This window comes from Scyliorhinus torazame, chromosome 8, assembly GCF_047496885.1.
Source record: "Scyliorhinus torazame isolate Kashiwa2021f chromosome 8, sScyTor2.1, whole genome shotgun sequence".
Lineage (NCBI taxonomy): Eukaryota > Metazoa > Chordata > Chondrichthyes > Carcharhiniformes > Scyliorhinidae > Scyliorhinus > Scyliorhinus torazame.
This window is the reverse complement of record NC_092714.1, coordinates 8,960,547-8,983,721: the sequence shown is the minus strand read 5'-3', so window position 1 is coordinate 8,983,721 and position 23,175 is coordinate 8,960,547.

Below are 23,175 nucleotides of genomic sequence, written 5' to 3'. Positions count from 1 at the left end.
CTCACTGTTGCACTTAACTTGTAAGACTCTGTGCTATGTCCGGTGCCAGGGGGCTCGTGAGGATGGACCGAGTGGCGCTGGGGTTTACGAGCGGGTCAACGTCGGTGCCGGATGTGCTGTCCCCTTTCCCCCCCCGCCTCCCAAAATCGGACACCTTGGTCCTCGGCACTCTGACAACAGCCACCCCACACGATGAAATGAAATGCCCGTTACGAAGGCTGTGACCACCGGAGTGCGTGGTTCAGCTCTCGCCATGAGTCAGACCTTGGCTGGTGAATCTGAGCACACAGCTCATCGCAGAGCGGGCTGTCATCATTCAACATGGCACTGATCACACCCGCTTACCCAATCATCAATGTTGTGCAATCCCGTAGTGCCGCAGTGGTACAGTGATGTGGAATTGGTGCCATGAACGCGGGGCGGGGGGGGGGGCGCCATGTGGTGCCCGTGTACAGGACTGGCGGTGCAAGTGGCAGTGTTCAGTGAATCCCTCCCCCACGGTACGTGAACCGTGCGGCCACCAACGCGTCGCGTGCCCGCTGTCCGCGGCAGTGCCGTCGCGCAGCCTCCTGGACGTAACCAGCACCCCGGGCAGTGTCTGCGTCCTGCGCCCCTCCCCCCATCCTGATGCACGCCATCCTCCTCCTTCCCTTCGTTTGCGTTGGCTCCGTGCCGTCGGGTCCTCCCTCCGACTCCTCCACCAGGCATCTCCCCTCTGCATGGCAATGTTGTGCAGCGCACACAGCAGACCACAACCATGCGACCGACCCTGTCGGGCCGGTACTGCAGGGCCCCTCCGGATCGGTCCAGGCATCTGAATCGCATCTTCAGCAGGCCGAAGCACCGCTCCACGCACACCCCTGGTTGCTGCATGGGCCTCGTTGTATAGGCTCTCCGCGTTGGTCTGAGGCCTCCGTATTGGCGTCAGCAGCCATGACCTCAACGGATAGCCCCTGTCGCCCAGCAACCAGCCCCTCAGACGGGGGGGGGGCATCCATCGAACATTGCGGGGATGAACGACTGTGCCAGAATGTAGGCGTCATGCACACTCCCGGGGTACCTTGCACACACGTGCATGATCTGCATGTGGGGGTCGCACACCACCTGAATGTTCATGGAGCATGCGCCCTTCCTGTTCATGAACACTTCCCTGTTGTCTGCAGGCGGGCGCATGGGGACGTGCAGACCATCGATGACACCCTGGACCATCGGTATCCCCGGCCACCTTGGCGAATCCACGTGCCCGTGCTTCCTGCTGTGCTCGGTCCTCAGGGAATTGAATGTACCTGTCCACGATGGCGTACAAGGCGTTGGTCATGGCCCTGATGCATCTGTGGACCGATGCCTGTGAGATCCTGAATAGGTCCCCGCTCGGCGCCTGGAAGGAACCGGTAGCATAAAAGTTTAGAGCCACCGTCACCTTGCCGGAGACTGGTATTGCGTGTCCTCCACCCGTTCCACGTGGTGCGAGGTGCGCCACGAGCTGGCATATATGTGCAACCATCTCCCTGCTGAACCGTAGTCTCCTCCTGCATGTGATGTCCGGTAGGGCCTCGAACGACATTCTGTCACGGTACACCCTCGGCCTTGCTGGACGCCTGTGGCTCCCTGGCACCACCATCAGTGGATCCTCCTGAGGGTAGAACCCTCAAGAGTATTGAAAGTCAAAGAGATCTAGGAGTTCAGGTCCACAGGTCATTGAAAGGGGCAACACAGGCGGAGAAGGTAGTCAAGAAGGCATACGGCATGCTTGCCTTCATTGGCCGGGGCATTGAGTATAAGAATTGGCAAGTCATGTTGCAGCTGTATAGAACCTTAGTTAGGCCACACTTGGAGTATAGTGTTCAATTCTGGTCGCCACACTACCAGAAGGATGTGGAGGCTTTAGAGAGGGTGCAGAAGAGATTTACCAGAATGTTGCCTGGTATGGAGGGCATTAGCTATGAGGAGCGATTGAATAAACTCGGTTTGTTCTCACTGGAACGAAGGAGGTTGAGGGGAGACCTGATAGAGGTCTACAAAATTATGAGGGGCATAGACAGAGTGGATAGTCAGAGGCTTTTCCCCAGGGTAGAGGGGTCAATTACTAGGGGGCATAGGTTTAAGGTGAGAGGGGCAAGGTTTAGAGTAGATGTACGAGGCAAGTTTTTTACGCAGAGGGTAGTGGGTGCCTGGAACTCGCTACCGGAGGAGGTAGTGGAAGCAGGGACGATAGGGACATTTAAGGGGCATCTTGACAAATATATGAATAGGATGGGAATAGAAGGATACGGACCCAGGAAGTGTAGAAGATTGTAGTTTAGTCGGGCAGTATGGTCGGCACGGCTTGGAGGGCCGAAGGGCCTGTTCCTGTGCTGTACATTTCTTTGTTCTTTGTTCTTTGTTCTCCTGCTCCACCCCCCCAAGCACTTCGATATGAGTGCCCGCTTCCTGTGCATTCCTCGCCGTCTGGCGGTCAATGTTCCCCTCGGCATCCCCCTGTACATTCGGGTCCTGAGCGCCTGCGGCCTGCGCGGCGACGACGGGCCACTCCGCGGCCATCCCTCTGCTGCAGCAGCAGCCACTGTGGGCCGTGCGACTCTACGCTGCCGGATGGCAAACCCCAGAGCTGCAGCTCCAACCATGGCAGTGAACGTCGCTGTCTGGTTGGCAACATGGTGACCTGCAGGAGGGTGGTGGGGGGCAGGGAAACGACATGTTACACGGAGGTACTTCCACACCTCGCCAGCCGGGCTGCCTGGATACCTGTGTGCCCCGGTGGCCTGGTCGCGCTGCAGACACGCAGCCAGCCTAACACCTGGTCACTGTCTGCGTCCAACGGTCACTTCACCACCGTACTGCTCACCAGTGTGCCAGTCGCCTGGGCCCACCAGCCACGTGAACCCTGCGGCCGTGTCCTCGTCACCGTCCTGCCATATCAGGACGGCTGACATGTGGCATCCGCGGATGGACAACACCCTCCACACTCTCCCTCACCCCCCTCCACCCCCCTCCCCCCCACACTCCCCCCTCACCCCCCTCCCACCTCCACTCCCCCCCCCCCCCCCACCCACCTCCACTCCCTCCCTCCCCCCCCACCCACACTCCCTCCCCTCCCCCCCATCCACACCCCTCCCCTCCCCCTCCAAACTCCACTCCCCCCTCCCCTCCCACCCACACTCCCTCCCCTCCCTCCCCCTCCACACCCTCCCTCCCCCTCCAACCTCCACTCCCTCCCCCCCCCCTCCCCCCCACTCCCTCCCTCACCCCCCTCCCACCCACACTCCCTCCCTCCCCCTCCACACCCTCCCTCCCCCTCCAACCTCCACGCCCTCCCTCCCCCCTCCCCCCACACTCCCTCCCTCACCCCCTCCCACCCACACTCCCTCCCTCACCCCCCCTCCACCTCCACTCCCCCCTCCCCCCCCCACCCACCTCCACTCCCTCCCTCCCCCCTCCCACCCACACTCCCTCCCTCCCTCCCCCCTCCACACCCTCCCTCCCCCTCCAAACTCCACTCCCTCCCTCCCCCCACACTCCCTCCCTCACCCCCCTCCCACCTCCACTCCCCCCCTCCCCCCACCCGCCTCCACTCCCCCCTCCCCCTCCCCTCCACTCCTCCCTCCCCCCACCCCGCCTCCACTCCCCCCTCCCCCCACCCGCCTCCACTCCCCCCTCCCCCTCCCACCTCCACTCCCCCCTCCCCCCCCACCCACCTCCACTCCCTCCTCCCCCCTCCCACCCACACTCCCTCACTCCCCCCTCCCACCTCCACTCCCCCCCCCTCCCCCCACCCGCCTCCACTCCCCCCCTCCCCCTCCCACCTCCACTCCCCCCTCCCCCTCCCACCTCCACACCCTCCAAACCCCCTCCACCTCCACTCCCTCCCTCCCCCCTCCCTCCCACACTCCCTCCCTCACCCCCCTCCCACCTCCACTCCCCCCTCCCCCCCCCCCACCCACCTCCACTCCCTCCCTCCCCCCTCCCACCCACACCCTCCCTCCCTCCCTCCCCCCTCCACACCCTCCCTCCCCCTCCAAACTCCACTCCCTCCCTCCCCCCTCCCCCCACACTCCCTCCCTCACCCCCCTCCCACCTCCACTCCCCCTCCCCCCACCGCCTCCACTCCCCCCTCCCCCTCCCACCTCCACTCCCCCCTCCCCCCTCCCACCTCCACTCCCCCCCTCCCCCACCCGCCTCCACTCCCCCCTCCCCCCACCCCGCCTCCACTCCCCCCTCCCCCCTCCCACCTCCACTCCCCCCTCCCCCCCCCACCCACCTCCACTCCCTCCCTCCCCCCTCCCACCCACACTCCCTCACTCCCCCCCCTCCCACCTCCACTCCCCCCTCCCCCACCCGCCTCCACTCCCCCCTCCCCCTCCCACCTCCACTACCCCCTCCCACCTCCACACCCTCCCAAACCCCTCCCACCTCCACTCCCTCCCTCCCCCCTCCCACCCACACTCCCTCACTCCCCCCTCCCACCTCCACTCCCCCCCTCCCCCACCCGCCTCCACTCCCCCCTCCCCCTCCCACCTCCACTCCCCCTCCCCCTCCCACCTCCACACCCTCCCAAACCCCTCCCACCTCCACTCCCTCCCTCCCCCCTCCACACCCCCCTCCCCCTCTCATCTCCACTCCCTCCCCCCTCCCACCCACACTCCCTCCCTCCCCCTCCCACCTCCACACCCTCCCTCCCCCCCCTCCCACCCACACTCCCTCCCTCCCCCCTCCCACCTCCACTCCCTCCCTCCCCCCTCCACACCCCCCCTCCCCCTCTCATCTCCACTCCCTCCCCCCTCCCACCCACACTCCCTCCCTCCCCCCCTCCCACCTCCACACCCTCCCTCCCCCTCCCATCTCCACTCCCTCCCTCACCCCCTCCCCCTTCCCACCTCCCCCCTCCCCCACCCACCTCCACTCCCTCCCTCCCCCCTCCCACCCACACTCCCTCCCGCACCCCCTCCCATCTCCACACACTCCCTCCCCTCTCCCACCTGCACACCCTCCCTTACCCCCCCCCCACCTCCACACCCTCCCTCCCCCCCTCCCATCTCCACTCCCTCCCACCCCCCCCCCCCCCCGTTGGCCGCAGTGTTCTCGCGGAAGCCGACCCGGGCTGCAGGAGCTCCGGAACAGTCCGCTCACCTCCTCACTGCTCAGCGTCAGCCAGCACGACTGGCTGACGACTTTATTTACCAGGTGTGAACGGCGACGGCGTGAACTGGGGTCACGCCGTCGGGACTTCGGCCCATCCGGGCCGGAGAATAGCAGGGATAGCGGAGAATCGCCATTTTGGGTGTCTCGGGCGATTCTCCGACCTGCGGCCCGCGGAACCCGACGGGGCCGTTCTCGCCGCTTGGGTGAATCGCGGGAGGGGCGTCGCGTGGAAAAATGGCGCGCCCGGCAATTCTCCCAACCGGCGCGGGAGCGGAGAATCGCGCCCAAGGTCTGGGTGGAAGGTTATTCAGGTTCAGAGTTAGCAAACGTTAGAATTTTGTGATCACGGTTAGAGTAAGACTTTTTTCCGATAGAATATAATATTGTGTCACCTGCACACAGATGGATAAAGGTAAGGCTGGACTGCAGGGCTGAGATATTGCTGATGGAGGGCTTGGCAGGGTCACTTTTTAAAAAATTCGTTCTTGGGCGTCGCTGGCTTATAAAGTATTAACTGGTTTCATAAATAAACATTGTTTTAATTTAAAGTACTTGAACTCTCTGCTGCACCACACCTGTAAGGTAGGGCCATGTGCTCCCCCATAACCACAATCTAGTAAAAGTTGTGGGTCAGGTGAACTCATGATACACTTTGGGGTTCTCTCCACCCTGGCCCATAACAGTATAAAAAAGACCTCTTCAAACTCTGATCTCATTGGTTAGCTACCAGTTGTATACCACATGAGACTAGGGGCGAGATTCTCTGCTCCCGCGCCAGTTGAGAGATTCGCCTGGGCCGCCAAAATTTCCCGGGACGCCGGTCCGACGCCCTCCCGCGATTCTCCCAAGCGGCGGGAACGGCCCCGTCGGATTCCGTGGGCCGCAGGCCGGAGAATCGCCCGAGACACCCAAAATGGCGATTCTCCGGCACCCCCGCTATTCTCAGGCTCGGATGGGCCGAGCGGCCAGGCCAAAACGGCGGGTTCCCCCCGGCGCCGTCCACACCTGGTCGCTGCCGTCGGGAACAGCGCGGGAACGCTGGGGGGGCGGCCTGCGGGGGGGGAGGAGGGGTACCTCAAATGTGGCATGGGCCCGCGATCGGTGCCCACCGATCATCGGGCCGCATAGATGACGTGGCCGGCGCCGCATAACTGGCGTCACCCGCGCATGCGTAGTTGCCGTCCTCTCTGAGTCCGCCCCGCAAGAAGATGGTGGACGGATCTTGCGGGGCCGCGGAAGGAAGGAGGTCCTCCTTCAGAGAGGACCTCTGAAGGAGGACCTCCTTCCTTCCGCGGCCCCGCAAGATCCGTCCACCATCTTCTTGCGGGGCGGACTCAGAGAGGACGGCAACCACGCATGCGCGGGTGACGCCAGTTATGCGGCGCCGGCCACGTCATCTATGCGGCGCCGCCTTTACGCGGCTCCAAGGCCTGGCGCATGTCGATGACGTGGCCCCAATCCTAGCCCATTGTCGGGGCCTGAATGCCGTGGGCGTAGGAGTGGAGAATCCCGCCCTAGATGTTTTGGTGCCACCAACAGTCTGTGATTCGAGAAGAGCACCAATAACCATGAAGCAGAAAGCAGTCAATGAGCTGCGTTGGTTGACGACACTGGGTATCCTAACTCCTGTAGACGAGGCCATAGAATGGGTTTCTGTAATGGTGGCTGCAGTAAATAAAGACGGCAGGCTCAGGATATGTATTGACCCAGTTCACTGAAACAAGTCACTGCTCAGATCTCATCATCCTATGAAGACAGTGGAAAAGATGATAGCAGACAGGCCAAATGCCAATGTTTTCAGCATTCTCAATGCGAAATACAGGATCTGGCAGATCCCGTTATGAGTAATCTTCAAAACTAACCACATTAATGTCTCTTTTCATATGCCCAATGGCAGTGTTTTTCAAACTTTTTTTCCCAGGACCCACTTTTGCCAACCGGCCGGCCTTTGCAACTCACGCCAACCAACCTTCAGGACCCACGCCGGCCGACATTCGCAGCCCACGCCACGTTCACTTACCTTTAGTGTGAAAGTGGAGCCTGCTTGGTCCTCATGGTCTCGCTTGAATCAGGTTCAGAGGAGGAGAGGGCATCAGGTGCAGACTTCAGCCAGTTCCTTTGTGCCATCTTCACCTTTATGAAAATGGAGAATCCAAGCTTGCACATGTTTGTCATTGTGAAGGGCAACAGCAACAAAATGCTTGTTTTACTCAGCACTGGGCACTCCTGGGAGATGCTACTCCACAATTCTGACAGCCTCATGGGTTTTTGACATGTTTTAAAAAAAAACAAATTAAGGGGCAATTTAGCGTGGCCAATCCTCCTACTCTGCACATCTTTGGGTTATGCGGGTGAGACCCACGCAGATATTGGGAGATTGTGCAAACTCCACACGGACAGTCACCTGGGGCTGGGATCGAACTTGGGTCCTTGGCGCCGTGAAGTAGCAGTGCTAACCACTGTGCCACCGTGCCGCTCTTGCGATCACAGGTCAGCTACAGCCGCATAGTCTTTTAATTAGGAATCAGCTCTAAGTCAATAACTGCCTCTGGGATCTCAACTTCAAAACAGAAGTTTCACCCACCACCTCTCTTTCAAAATCTGAAACTTCTCCTCTCATTTTCCTGTACCTTCCTGCATTTAACACACATGGGCCGGGATTCACCGATATCGCGGCCAAGTGTTGACACCGGCGTCAAACCCGGCGCAAGCGACGCCGGCATCAACGGGCTTCCAGGCCCAGTCATTCTCTTCTTCGGGGGCTGGGACGGTGCCGGAGTGCTGTGCGCTGCTCCGTCGCCGAAAGCCGGCCCTACACGGCCGTCGCGGGTCCGCGCATGTGTGCCACAGCCGGCGCGGGTCCGCGCATGCACGCCGCGGCCATCTCCGTGCCGGCGCATTGGCGTGGTTGCCGTCCGTGCCAGCCCCTGGGTAACATGGCGAAGCCCTGCAGGGGCCCGGCGCGGAGGAACATAGCCCCCCCCCCCCGGAATGAGCGTGCACGCCGATCGGTAGCTCCCGATCGCAGGCCTGGCCACCGTGGAGGCCCTCCCCAGAGTCGGATCCCCCCCCCCCCCCCACACCCCCCCTCCCAACCAGGACGGCCCCCGCAGCCAGAACGCTGAGGTCCCATATGGGACCATATGTAAACCACGCTGGCGGAACTCGGCGGGCACTCAGCCCATCAGGCGCAGAGAATTGCCGCGGGGCCCGACCGGCACCGCAGCGACCCGCACGGGCGCGATTGGAGCCGATTCTCCAATCCGTTGCGGGCTCGGAGAATCCCAGCCACGGACTTTGAATACTTATTTGCATTGGCAAAATTGACAAAACCATACTTAAAGAAATCATATTTATACTGCTTTGATCCCACGTTAAGTTTCTTCTTTGAAGGCTGTTAACCAGAAGTCCTGGAGTCTATACAGATATAACACTGTAACTCACTGCTCTGTCCTGCCCTGAACACCCCTGAGCGGCTCTGCCGGGACTCTTACTCTACCTTCCAATAAGAATTGGTAGTCCGGTTGGTGGAAGGTGTCAAAAATACGACTTTATTATTGTTAATTACTCACTTGAATATACGAGAATAAGAACTGAATAAAAACTTCGAAATTAAACATCAAATACAGAAAAAAGTCAAGCACACGGCAAAAAGCATAAATCACAAACGGAAATCACTTGAGCACAAACAAACAGATGGATGATTCAAGAATTCAGAAAAAAGACCTCGGCCATGAGGTCCTATTTTTAAGAGAATTCTTATCTCTGGTTTAACCCCTCATTTGCTCTCATTGGCTTCTAATTCTCAGCTGAGACCTCCTGGTTTTGCTCAAATGAACGTCTGTTACTTAGAGGATGATTTATTAATCAAACATTGGACAGTGGGTAGCACTGTTGCTTCCTGGCGCCAGGGTGCGTGGCCTGCTCTCTGCTGCCGCATCTGGCCGGAAGACTCCACGCAGCCTCATTTATTTCCATTGAAAAGGTGGCAGCAGCCGCCATCCTGAAAGTAAAATCTCGTAGCGCTGTTGGGGTTTCTCCCGCGATTGTGACCACCGCAGGAGTGCCACGACCAATCGTTACGCGACCCGACCCTGTCTGAGTGTGTTGTGTGAAAGAGTGTGTGTATCTGTGAGTGTGTGTATGAGAGTGAGTGTGTGTATGAGAGTGAGTGTGTGTGTGAGAGAGAGTGTGTGTGTGAGAGAGAGTGCGCGCGTGTGTGTCTGTGTGTGTGTGTGTGTATGAGTGGGTATGTGTGTATGAAGGTGCCAGTATGTGTCTGGGAGTGCATGTGTCTGTGAATGTGTGTGTGTGTGTCTGGGAGTGTGTGTATGAGAGTGCATTTGTGTATCTGTGTGTGTATGTGTCTGTGAGAGTGTGTGTGTCTTTCTGTGTGTGTTTTTTGGAAGTTGAGATCCTAGAGGCAGTTATTGACTCAGAGCTGATTCCTAATTAAAAGACTATGCGGCTGTAGCTGACCTGTATCTGTGAGTGTGTGTGTATGAGAGTGCATGTGTGCATCTGTGTGTGTGTGTGTCTGTGAGAGTGTGTGAGGATTTGTGTGTGTGTGTGTATCTGTCAGTGTGTGTGTATGAGAGCGTGTGTGTGTTGGATTGGATTTGTTTATTGTCACGTGTACCGAGGTACAGTGAAAAGTATTTTTCTGCGAGCAGCTTAACAGAGCATTAAGTACATGAAAAGAAAAGAAAATACAGAATAGGGCAACACAAGGTACACAATCTAAATACATAGACACTGGCATCGGGTGAAGCACACAGGGTGTAGTGTTAATGAGGTCAGTCCATAAGAGGGTCATTTAGGAGTCTGGTGACAGTGGGGAAGAAGCTGTTTTTGAGTCTATTCGTGCGTGTTCTCAGACTTTTGTATCTCCTGCCCGATGGAAGAAGTTGGAAGAGTGAGTAAGCCGGGTGGGAGGGATCTCTGATTATGCTGCCTGCTTTCCCCAGGCAGCGGGAGGTGTGTGTGTCTGTGAGAGTGTGTGTATGGAGGTGCATGTCTCTATGTAATGTGTGAAGTGTATGTCTCTGTAAATGTGTGTGTGTGTATCTGAGAGTGTGTGTGTATGAGAGTGTATGTATGTGTGTGTGTATCTGGGAGTGTGTGTGTATATCTGGGAGTGTGTGTGTGTATTTGGGAGTGTGTGTATGAGAGTGTGTGTGAGAGTGTGTCTGCGAGTGTGTATTAAAGTGTGTGTGTCTGTATACGCGCACGAGGGTGACCCGAACCACCTTGACACCCACCAAAGACCCCCAAAACAGAGACTCCATAATAGAGACCACCCCCCCATTATAGAAGCAGTCCAGCCAAAAAGGTGAAATTACTGCTTTAATACTCACCTGTCCCCTACACCTGCTGCCTCAGGCAGAGAAAACAGCAGCTGTAAATTCCTAGAAAGCAAAAACCACATCAGCTGGCTTTAAACCTGCATTCACATCAATGAGAACTCACTTCTACCAGGCTGCCATTGACAGCTTCCTGACAGCCAGATGATTGGATTGTTCAATTTCATTTCCCTTCACGCTTGAATGGACCTCCAGTACCTTGCCGTGAAACTAGCCGCAATATTTATAAACATCTAACCATGATTGACAACTTTTGACCACATCAAAAGCAGTTAAGTGCTTTCACTTCCTTTTTTTCTCAGCAGAAAGCAGTTTACCACAGATTACTTGAGATCCATTCAAACGCAAAGGGAAGTTAAATTAAATATTCCACACATCTGGCTGTCTGCAAGCTGCCAATCACAACTTTGTAAACTGAATTTCTTATTGATGTGAACGAGAGTCTCTGATTGGGGTTTGGTGGGGGTCTGTGATAGGATGGTTGAAGAGGGGGTCTGTTGCGAGGTCAGCTGGGCATCGGTCGGACTGGATTTGAATTGTAGGGGGAGGGGACCCTCCAATGGACTGTGGGGGCATTTTTTTTCATTCGTTCATGCGACGTGGCAGTTGCAGGCTGTGCCAGCATTTATTGCCCATCCCTAATTGCCCTTGCGGGGCCAGTTAAGAGTCAACCACATTGCTGTGGGTCTGGAGTCACGTGTAGGCCAGACCGGGTAAGGGCGGCAGGTTTCCTTCCCTAAAGGACATCAGTGAACCAGATGGGTTTTTACGACAATTGACAATGGCTTCATGGTCATCATTAGACTTTTAATTCCAGATTTTTATCGAATTCAAATTTTACTATCTGCAGTGGTGGGATTCAAACGCGCGTCCCCCGAGCATTACACTGGGTCTCTGGATTACTAGTCTCGTGACAATACCAGTATGCCACCGCCTCCCCTGAAAGACCTACCCCTTGATCCACTGCGAGGTCCACTGCACCAGGACCACACTGACAAATACCTGCACCAATCCACACCCACATGAATCCTGGCCCAGAGAGTGTGTGTGGTGGTGTGTGAGTGAGTGTGTGTGTGAGTGTGTGTGTGAGTGAGTGTGTGTGTGAGTGAGTTTGTGTGTGAGTGTGTGTGTGAGTGAGTGTGTGTCTGAGTGAGTTTGTGTGTGAGTTTGTGTGTGAGTGAGTGTGTGTGTGAGTGAGTGTGTGTCTGAGTGAGTTTGTGTGTGAGTTTGTGTGTGAGTGAGTGAGTTTGTGTGTGAGTTTGTGTGTGAGTGAGTGTGTGTGTGAGTGAGTGAGTGTGTGTCTGAGTGAGTTTGTGTGTGAGTTTGTGTGAGTAAGTGTGTGTCTTTGTGTGTGTGTACCTGTGTGAATGTTTGTGTCTGAGAATATGTGTAAGCGTGAATGTGTGCCTGTCAGTGTGAGTGTGTGTGAGTGAGCGTGGGTGTGTGTGAGTATATGTGAGTATGTATGTATGGGTGTATGTGAATGAGAGTGCGAGTGTGTGTGTGTTCGTCTGTGTGTTTGTGAGTCTGTGAGTGTGTGCACACGAGAGTGTGTGTGTATGTCTGTGTCTAAGAGGGTTTGTGAGAGTGTGTGTGTGACCGTGTGGCTGTAAGTCTATGTCTGTGAATCTGTGTGAGTGCCCGTGTGTGTGAGAAAGTGTGTCTGTGTTTTTCTAAAATTCATTTGCAGGATGCAGGCGTCATTGGTTAGACCAGTATTTATTGCCCATCCCTAATTGCCCTGTATGTGAGAGGTTGTGTGTATGTGTGAGCTTGCGAGTGTGTGTGCGGCGCGCGAACGTGTGTGAGAGACGGTCTGTGTCTGCCCGTGTGTGTGTGTGAGACTGTGTGTGCGTGTGTGTGAGTGCGCAGGTGTGTGTGCATGTGAGACTGCATGTGTGTAAGTGTGCATTAACATCTGGTTCAAGCAGAAGTGAGTCCGAATACGAGTGTGGGATGAGATATCTGCTGTTGGCGAGAATTATGCGACCAGACTCCATATTCAATTATTTGGACAGAGATCCCAGCACTTTGAGACTAGGCCCGGCTGGCCGCTGAGAACAGCAGCCTTGTTCAAGTGTGAACACAAATCGAACTGATTCATCACAAGCAAACCAAAGACATTTTTATAACAGAGAGGAAAGTGTCAGAATGTTACAGGCAGTAAATTGAAACGAAATTGTCTGTCCCTGTTATTTACGACTGAACTGATGGAATAGGCTTTCAAATTGAAACATAAGGCATTGATTTCTTGTTACTTGAGGGTCAGCGTTGATAAACTTATGTGTTCTTAGTTACTTCATGTTTACTCGGTTCCCCATTTCATTTCATTTCATTTTATAAATCTAGCTGAAGCCTCAATTATTTTTCTTTAACAATGATTTAACGCAGGAGGTCATTGAGGCAAATCGCAAAAGGGGAAATTGGATAAAGGCAAGCTGGAGACGAGAATCACAACAACAGTAAATTGCATTTATGTAGCGCCTTTAATGTCATAAAACGCCCATGGCATTTCACAACAATGTTATAAAACTAGACATGACACCGAGCCCACATGAAATAGGTAGGAGCATAAACACCATCCAAGGCTTTATTTCTCTGTTGACAATTCAGTGCGATTCTATGGATTATTTGTGTACCTCTGCGAAACCACCTTTACGGAATTAAAAATCCCCGGGCCCTGCCGATGGAGAGCGTCGGCAGACGTTGAAAGGATAGAGTTTGAAAGAGCTTCTGAACTGGAGAGGGACAATGACGGAGAGAGTCAGAGAGGGAGAGAGGGAGAGAGAGAGACGGACTTTACATCTGTATAGCGCCATGCTTGATCGGGCCCTCCCAAAGCACTTTTATTGTTCACTTTTGCGTTGCAGTAATTGCGGAATTTGCAGCAGCTGATTTGTAAACAGTAAACTCGCACACGTATAACACTCAGCAGATTATTTATTTTTTGCAATGTTGGCCGTGAAATACAAATATCATTGGGGACCACGATCAACCGACAATGCGCTGATGGCCATGTTTGGCAGACCATGCTCGGAGGACCACGCTCCGAGTACTTTGTTTGATCGGATTGGCACAGTGTAGAAGGCAGGCTGTGTGGTTGGGAAGAGGTCAGTAGCTGTCGACTACATTGAGTCAGGTGATATAGGCCCTGCACCCATGTCGCTGCTGAGATTCCTTCCGCTTTGCTCATCTTCTAAGAGATTTCTCTGTGTTTCTGGGCTCTGCTCCATCGAGAGATGCTGTCCGCCCATTATCAGCACGAACAAATGCATTCCAAAACCTGATAGAAAGCAGGTGAAATGGAGCAAACTAACAGAGCCAAAAGAGGCAAAGCACTGAATTACATCGAGCCGACAGCACAGAAACACATTGTTCAGTCCAGCGGGCCAATACTGGTGTTTCCGCTCCACATGAACCTCATATCAACGACAGCGACTATACTTCAAAAGGGCTTCATTGGCTGAATTTGGGGCATCCTCTATTTTGAAAAGTACTGTTTTTCTTTCACCCGAACACCGTATCCTTTCATTCTCCCTCATGTTTCTATCCACCTTGCCCTTAAATATATATATACTATTCACCTTACCCACTGCCTGATAGTGAGCTACGCATCCTCCCATTCCCTGTGATAGCGAGTTCCAGATTCTCACCACTTCCTGTGATAGTGAGTTCCACATTCTCACCACTCCCTGTGATAGTGAGTTCCACATTCTCAAGCTCCCTGTGATAGTGAGTTCCACATTTTCACCACTTCCTGTGATAGTAAGGTCCACCTTCTCCCCACTCCCTGTGATAGTGAGTTACAGATTCTCACCACTTCCTGTGATAGTGAGTTTCACATTCTCACCACTCCCTGTGATAGTGAGTTCCACATTCTCAAGCTCCCTGTGATAGTGAGTTCCACATTTTCACCACTTCCTGTGATTGTGAGTTCCACATTCTCAAGCTGCCTGTGATAGTGAGTTCCACATTCTCACCTCTCCCTGTGATAGTGAGTTCCACATTCTCACCACTCCCTGTGATAGTGAAAAATGAAATGAAAATCGCTTATTGTCACGCGTAGGCTTCAATGAAGTTACTGTGAATAGCCCCTAGTCGCCACAGTCCGGCACCTGTTCGGGGAGGCTGGTACAGGAATTGAACCGTGCTGCTGGCCTGCTTTAAAAGCCAGCGATTTAGCCCAGTGAGCTAAACCAGCCCCTGTGAGTTTCACATTCTCAAGCTGGCCCATGCCAGAATTCGGGACATCTGCTGGAGCGGAACTGGCAGTGGGAGGGGGAACAGCCAGCTTTCGTAGTGCATATAGGCACCAAGGACATAGATGCTCTGGCGCGACCCCAGCAACTGCCACTGGCACTGCCTGGCCACTGGGGCTAGTGGCAGTGCCCGGGGAGCCATTTTGTGGGGGAGGGGCTGGGGGTGTTCCATGGGAGGGATGCAAGTAAGGGCAGCAGTACATTGAGGGATCAACTAGGGAAAATACTATTTTTAGACCTGGCATTGTGCAGTGCGTAAGGATTCATTGATAATCCTGCTGTAAAGGAGTCTTTAGGAAAGAATAAATTATTATTTTTTAAATGGGGGAAGGTGGGATTAGGTGATTGAATTGGATGATCAGCCATGATCATAATGAATGGCGGAGCAGGCTCGAGGGGCCGAATGGCCTCCTTCTGCTCCTATTTCCTACGTTTCCATGTTACACGTTGACTTTGCTGGTTCATACGAGGGGCAATATGTTCATGGTCGTAGTAGACGCACACTCCAAATGGACTCAGGTTGTCCTAATGGAGTCAACAACTGTGAAAGAAACTTCGAAAAGCTGGATGAGAAGTTGGGAAACCGGAACAGATTGTGAGTGAGGACGGTCACAATTCATGGCTCAGGAGTTTGAGGACTATCTAAAGATGAGTGGGGTCTAAGACATAAAATCAGCACCTTACCACCCACCCACGAATGGTTCAGCCGAAAGGGTCGTCCAATCATCGAAGCTGCACTGAAAGCCACCAAGGTTCAAGTTTCACTTCATCGGCGCTTAAACAGTTTCTTGGTGACGTATCGCACACGCGACTATTCAGAATTCCCCAGCTTTAATAATAATAACCTTTATTGTCACAAGTAAGCTTACATTAACACTGCATCGAAGTTGTGTGAAAATCGGGAATGCCGGGAATCGAACCTGGGACCCTGGTGCAGTGAAGCAACAGTGCTAACCATTGTGCTACCATGTCACTACTACTGCTGAAGAGGAAGCTGAGACTACGTTTGATCAACTTTTACCTCAGGAGTCGTCCGAGATAATTGAACGCAATCAGCAGTCACAAATCTCAACAGGAGAAGGTAATTCCAAAAGATGCTTCTTTCGACAAGGAGAGCAGGTTTTGGTGCTCAGCTATACCACCAGCGAGAAGTGGGTTCCTGCAACTGTATTGGCTCAAAGTGGCCCTGCCTCCGATACAATACACGCTGAAGGTGAGCGAGTGTGGAGACGGCACGCAGGCCAATGGTTAGCTACAGGCATCAATGTGCCAGTCCCGTGTTTGGCAGAACTACCTCAAGAGGAAACACCATCCATACCACCAGATCATGTGACTTCTGGTCAATCAGCAGAAGCCGAGGTTGCTGAAGAACCTCAGCTGCTACTAGTCGTCCTTCTGTAAAAGAGACTGTGACACCCCCCAGAGACATCCTCTGAAGACCCGGAGAGTACCTCTCAGGTCAGGAACAGCCAAATCCCTGAAGTGCGCAGGCAACCAGTGTGGAATAGATGCCCTCCTGATGGTCTTTCCTGTTAACTGTTTAATTACTTGTCATGATATTTACATCAGCATATCATGGTGCAATCACACACACACTGATGGACATGCAGTAGGACCAACCAGCACACACACAACGTCGCAGCCAATCACCAGTGAGAGTACACGCACTATAAAAACAGGAGACACTACAGTTCCCGCTCATTCCAGCAGCAGCCAGCTCGGAGCACCGAGCTCAGAGCCTGCCTCTCAGACATTCACCATGTGCTGAGTGCCTCACCCAGATAGTGATAGGACAGGGTCCACAGATTAGCTGGTAATGCACGTACCCAAGTTGGCAGTGTGCTGTTACAGTTGAGTAGTTAATAAAATTGAGTTACATTATCTCCAGCCGTGTTGGATCGTTTGTACATCAGAACACCCAACACGACATGATACCAGAAGTGGACGCAAACCAGCGCCTGTGAGACCTACCTGCAACGTATCAGCAATCCGCCGTCCTGCACCGTGGAGAACATCAACCCGCCGCCGCCGCTCCGAATCGCTGGCAATCTCGGGGTCAATTGGAAACTGTTCAAGCAGCGCTTCCAACTCTTCCTCGAGGCCACAGACAGGGAGAATACATCGGACACCAGGAAGATTGCCCTTCTCTCCACAGCGGGGCAACACGCCATCCACATCTTTAACTCCCTTACATTTGCGGACGGCGAGGACAAAGCCAAATACAAGACGGTGCTCCTGAAGTTCGACGAACACTTCAGCGTTGAAGTAAACGAAAGCTTCGAGAGGTACCTGTTCCAGCAGCGCCTGCAGGGTAAGGACGAGCCTTTCCAGTCTTATTTAACACACCTCCGCATCGTCGCGCAGTCCTGCGGCTATGGGACCACCTCTGACTCCATGATACGCGACCAGATAGTTTTCGGGGTCATGTCGGACACCCTGCGTCAGCAGCTCCTTCGGGTCGAGCAACTCACCCTGGCGACTGCCGTCGAGACCTGCGTCCTGCATGAGGACGCCACCAGCCGGTACTCACACATCCAGGCGGCCGAAACGGCGCGGCACGGGCCCCACGAGGCGGAGCGGGTCCAGACAATCGGATACCTCCCGGGCCGCAGTCTGGAGGACGGGGGCCATTTCGCGCGCTTTCAGATCGTAGTTATGTAAGTGTGGTCACACCCAAGGTGCAGGCAGAGAAATGGGTGACCACCAGAAAGGGCAGGCAGTCAGTGCAGGAATCCCCTGTGGTTGTCCCCCTCTCGAACAGATATACCCCTTTGGATACTGTCGGGGGGGATAGCCTATCAGGGGAAAACAGCAGCAGCCAGAGCAGTGGCACCACGGCTGGCTCTGATGTTCAGAAGGGAGGGTCAAAGCGCAGAAGAGTAATAGTTATAGGGGACTCTATAGTCAGGGGCACAGATAGGCGCTTCTGTGGACGTGAAAGAGACTCCAGGATGGTATGTTGCCTCCCTGGTGCCAGGGTCCAGGATGTCTCCGAACGGGTAGAGGGAATCCTGAAGGGGGAGGGCAAACAGGCAGAGGTTGTTGTACATATTGGTACTAACGACATAGGCAGGAAGGGGCATGGGGTCCTGCAGCAGGAGTTCAGGGAGCTAGGCAGAAAGTTAAAAGACAGGACCTCGAGGGTTGTAATCTCGGGATTACTCCCTGTGCCACGTGCCAGTGAGGCTAGAAATAGGAAGATAGAGCAGACAAACACGTGGCTAAACAGCTGGTGTAGGAGGGAGGGTTTCTGTTATCTGGACCACTGGGAGCTCTTCCGGGGCAGGTGTGACCTGTATAAGATGGACGGGTTGCATCTAAACCGGAGAGGCATAAATATCCTGGCCGCGAGATTTGCTAGTGTCACACGGGAGGGTTTAAACTAGTATGGCAGGGGGGTGGGCACGGGAGCAATAGGTCAGAAGGTGAGAGCGTTGAGGGAGAACTAGGGAATAGGGACAGTGTGGCTCTGAGGCAGAGCAGACGGGGAGAAGTTGCTGAACACAGCGGGGCTGGTGGCCTGAAGTGCATATGTTTTAATGCAAGGAGCATTACGGGTAAGGCAGATGAACTTAGAGCTTGGATTACTACTTGGAACTATGATGTTGTTGCCATTACAGAGACCTGGTTGAGGGAAGGGCAGGATTGGCAGCTAAACGTTCCAGGATTTAGATGTTTCAGGCGGGATAGAGGGGGATGTAAAAGGGGAGGCGGAGTTGCGTTACTTGTTCAGGAGAGTATCACAGCTATACAGCGAGAGGACACCTCAGAGGGCAGTGAGGCTATATGGGTAGAGATCAGGAACAAGAAGGGTGCAGTCACAATGTTGGGGGTATACTACAGGCCTCCCAACAGCCAGCGGGAGATAGAGGAGCAGATAGGTAGACAGATTTTGGAAAAGAGTAAAAACAACAGGGTTGTGGTGATGGGAGACTTCAACTTCCCCAATATTGACTGGGACTCACTTAGTGCCAGGGGCTTAGACGGGGCAGAGTTTGTAAGGAGCATCCAGGAGGGCTTCTTAAAACAATATGTAAACAGTCCAACTAGGGAAGGGGCGGTACTGGACCTGGTATTGGGGAATGAGCCCGGCCAGGTGGTAGATGTTTCAGTAGGGGAGCATTTCGGTAACAGTGACCACAATTCAGTAAGTTTTAAAGTACTGGTGGACAAGGATAAGAGTGGTCCGAGGATGAATGTGCTAAATTGGGGGAAGGCTAATTATAACAATATTAGGCGGGACCTGAAGAACATAGGTTGGGGGCGGATGTTTGAGGGCAAATCAACATCTGACATGTGGGAGGCTTTCAAGTGTCAGTTGAAAGGAATACAGGACAGGCATGTTCCTGTGAGGAAGAAAGATAAATACGGCAATTTTCGGGAACCTTGGATGACGAATGATATTGTAGGCCTCGTCAAAAAGAAAAAGGAGGCATTTGTCAGGGCTAAAAGGCTGGGAACAGACGAAGCCTGTGTGGCATATAAGGAAAGTAGGAAGGAACTTAAGCAAGGAGTCAGGAGGGCTAGAAGGGGTCATGAAAAGTCATTGGCAAATAGGGTTAAGGAAAATCCCAAGGCTTTTTACACTTACATAAAAAGCAAGAGGGTAGCCAGGGAAAGGGTTGGCCCACTGAAGGATAGGCAAGGGAATCTATGTGTGGAGCCAGAGGAAATGGGCGAGGTACTAAATGAATACTTTGCATCAGTATTCACCAAAGAGAAGGAATTGGTAGATGTTGAGTCTGGAGAAGGGGGTGTAGATAGCCTGGGTCACATTGTGATCCAAAAAGACGAGGTGTTGGGTGTCTTAAAAAATATTAAGGTAGATAAGTCCCCAGGGCCGGATGGGATCTACCCCAGAATACTGAAGGAGGCTGGAGAGGAAATTGCTGAGGCCTTGACGGAAATCTTTGGATCCTCGCTGTCTTCAGGGGATGTCCCGGAGGACTGGAGAATAGCCAATGTTGTTCCTCTGTTTAAGAAGGGTGGCAGGGATAATCCCGGGAACTACAGGCCGGTGAGCCTTACTTCAGTGGTAGGGAAATTACTGGAGAGAATTCTTCGAGACAGGATCTACTCCCATTTGGAAGCAAATGGACGTATTAGTGAGAGGCAGCACGGTTTTGTGAAGGGGAGGTCGTGTCTCACTAACTTGATAGAGTTTTTCGAGGAGGTCACTAAGATGATTGATGCAGGTAGGGCAGTAGATGTTGTCTATATGGACTTCAGTAAGGCCTTTGACAAGGTCCCTCATGGTAGACTAGTACAAAAGGTGAAGTCACACGGGATCAGGGGTGAACTGGCAAGGTGGATACAGAACTGGCTAGGCCATAGAAGGCAGAGGGTAGCAATGGAGGGATGCTTTTCTAATTGGAGGGCTGTGACCAGTGGTGTTCCACAGGGATCAGTGCTGGGACCTTTGCTCTTTGTAGTATATATAAATGATTTGGAGGAAAATGTAACTGGTCTGATTAGTAAGTTTGCAGACGACACAAAGGTTGGTGGAATTGCGGATAGCGATGAGGACTGTCTGAGGATACAGCAGGATTTAGATTGTCTGGAGACTTGGGCGGAGATATGGCAGATGGAGTTTAACCTGGACAAATGTGAGGTAATGCATTTTGGAAGGGCTAATGCAGGTAGGGAATATACGGTGAATGGTAGAACCCTCAAGAGTATTGAAAGTCAAAGAGATCTAGGAGTACAGGTCCACAGATCACTGAAAGGGGCTACACAGGTGGAGAAGGTAGTCAAGAAGGCATACGGCATGCTTGCCTTCATTGGCCGGGGCATTGAGTATAAGAATTGGCAAGTCATGTTGCAGCTGTATAGAACCTTAGTTAGGCCACACTTGGAGTATAGTGTTCAATTCTGGTCGCCACACTACCAGAAGGATGTGGAGGCTTTAGAGAGGGTGCAGAAGAGATTTACCAGAATGTTGCCTGGTATGGAGGGCATAAGCTATGAGGAGCGATTGAATAAACTCGGTTTGTTCTCACTGGAACGAAGGAGGTTGAGGGGCGACCTGATAGAGGTATACAAAATTATGAGGGGCATAGACAGAGTGGATAGTCAGAGGCTTTTCCCCAGGGTAGAGGGGTCAATTACTAGGGGGCATAGGTTTAAGGTGAGAGGGGCAAAGTTTAGAGTAGATGTACGAGGCAAGTTTTTTACGCAGAGGGTAGTGGGTGCCTGGAACTCACTACCGGAGGAGGTAGTGGAGGCAGGGACGATATGGACATTTAAGGGGCATCTTGACAAATATATGAATAGGATGGGAATAGAAGGATACGGACCCAGGAAGTGTAGAAGATTGTAGTTTAGTCGGGCAGTATGGTCGGCACGGGCTTGGAGGGCCGAAGGGCCTGTTCCTGTGCTGTACATTTCTTTGTTCTTTGTTCTTTGTTGGCAGGGACAGCACAGGGTTAGATACAGAGTAAAGCTCCCTCTACACTGTCCCCATCAAACACTCCCAGGGCAGGGACAGCACAGGGTTAGATACAGAGTAAAACCTGTGGCTGATGGACCTTGTGTTGTCGGAGAATGTGCAGGACTGTGAGAATGCAGACAGTGATGTGCTGCATTTGCACGAATCATCAACCATTGACAAGATGCACTACAACAACTCACCAAGGCTCCTTCGACACTTCATCCAAACGCACAATCTCTACCACCTAGAAGGACAAGGGAGCGGACACAGAGGAACACCACCACTCTCGTGCCATACCAAGGAAGTCCTGCACTGTTTCAGATGTGTTGTTAAATCAAATCCCATCTCGCCCTCTCAGGTAGATGTTAATTACCAGTCGATAAAAACAGATTGCCCAGTCATTATCACACTGCTCTTTGTGGCTTCTTGCTGATTACAAATTGGCTGCCACGCTTGCTGCGTTCCATCGTGGCCGACCATTGACAAGATGGATCGTTGAAAATGAGAAACCACCAGGCCTACGGGGAAAGAGACGGGGAGCGTGACTGATAACTTTTTCAAAGGGACAGCAAAGGTGCAATGGGTAGAATGGCCTGCTTCGATTTCTGGATCGTGGAAAACGGGGGGGGGGGGGGGGGGGGGAGTTTGTGGAGTGAGGATTACAAAGGGAGGGAGGTGGGGGGGGGGATTGGCAGCAAGGGCCGGAGGTGACTGGCATCAGCCAATCAGTGTCAATTCCTGCGATCAGACACTGAGTGCCTTTGAACCAGGGATCCCGCTGAGAGGCCACGAGCGACCGACACAGGGTTGCAGGTTGCCCAGTAGTAGCAGGGCCGCCATCCAATGGCTAAATACCAGCGGTGATTGGCCGAGGCTCTTATGTGGCCATTTATTACACACTTCAGAGCCTCAATTGGCAGTGAGGGAAGGTGGTTTTCCATGGCTCTACCACCACAGACTCAATCAGCCGGAGGAAGGAAGGTGGTGAGGTCCCCACTCACGAATGTCCCACCTGATTAAAGGCAGGGAGGCAGTGCGCAGTGATACTGTCCCTGGACTAGTTCCCCAGAGGCCCAGGTAATGCTCTGGGGTCCCAGGTTCAAATCCTGCCACTGCAGATGGTGAAATTTGAATTCAATAAAAATCTGGAACTAAAAGTCTAATGATGACCATGAAGCCATTGTCGATTGTCGTAAAAACACATCTGGTTCACTAATGTCCTTTAGGGAAGGAAATCTGCCGTCCTTACCTGGTCTGGCCCACATGTGACTCCAGACCCACAGCAATATGGTTGACTCTTAACTGCTCCCAGAAGGGCAATTAGTGATGGGCAATAAACGCTGGCACAGCCTGCGACGCCCACGTCCCAATGAATAAAAAAAAAACTCCCCCCCCCCCCCCCCACCACCACCAAGAGCATAAAACGCTGCTCATTGACACCTTGTTCTTAGTGGGATCTTGCTGTGCACAAATTGGCTGCTGCTTCTCCCACTGTTCAACGGTAGATACATTTCGAAATAGTATTTTGTTGGCTGTGAAGCGCGTTGGGACTCCCTGAGACTGAGTAACAGAGCTCCAGGAGGGAGGTTTCTGGTTTTTGTCCAGGCTGGCTTTGCAGTGTTACCCAGACAGGTCTCTCCCAGGCGACCAGGGAGATGGAATACTTGCCCCGACTGAAACCAATTACCAAGCAGGTCGGCGGCTCCATCAGGTTTAGAGCACTGATCTGTCAGGAGGCAGATATTTTCTTCCTGTGTATCCTGCCAGCACAGGACACGCTCTTGTCAAACTTCCACCTCGGGGACAGCAGATGGCCACACAGAAGGGGAGCTCGAGGCTGCTCCAGGTGTCATGACCACTGAATCGCTAAACAGCCAGCTCCTCATCCGCCTTGGTGACGGGAACTGACTCAGTCCATATCACCCTAACAATCAGCCCCACTATCAGGGCCAGCAGGCAGCAGATGACAAGGAAGAATGAAGCA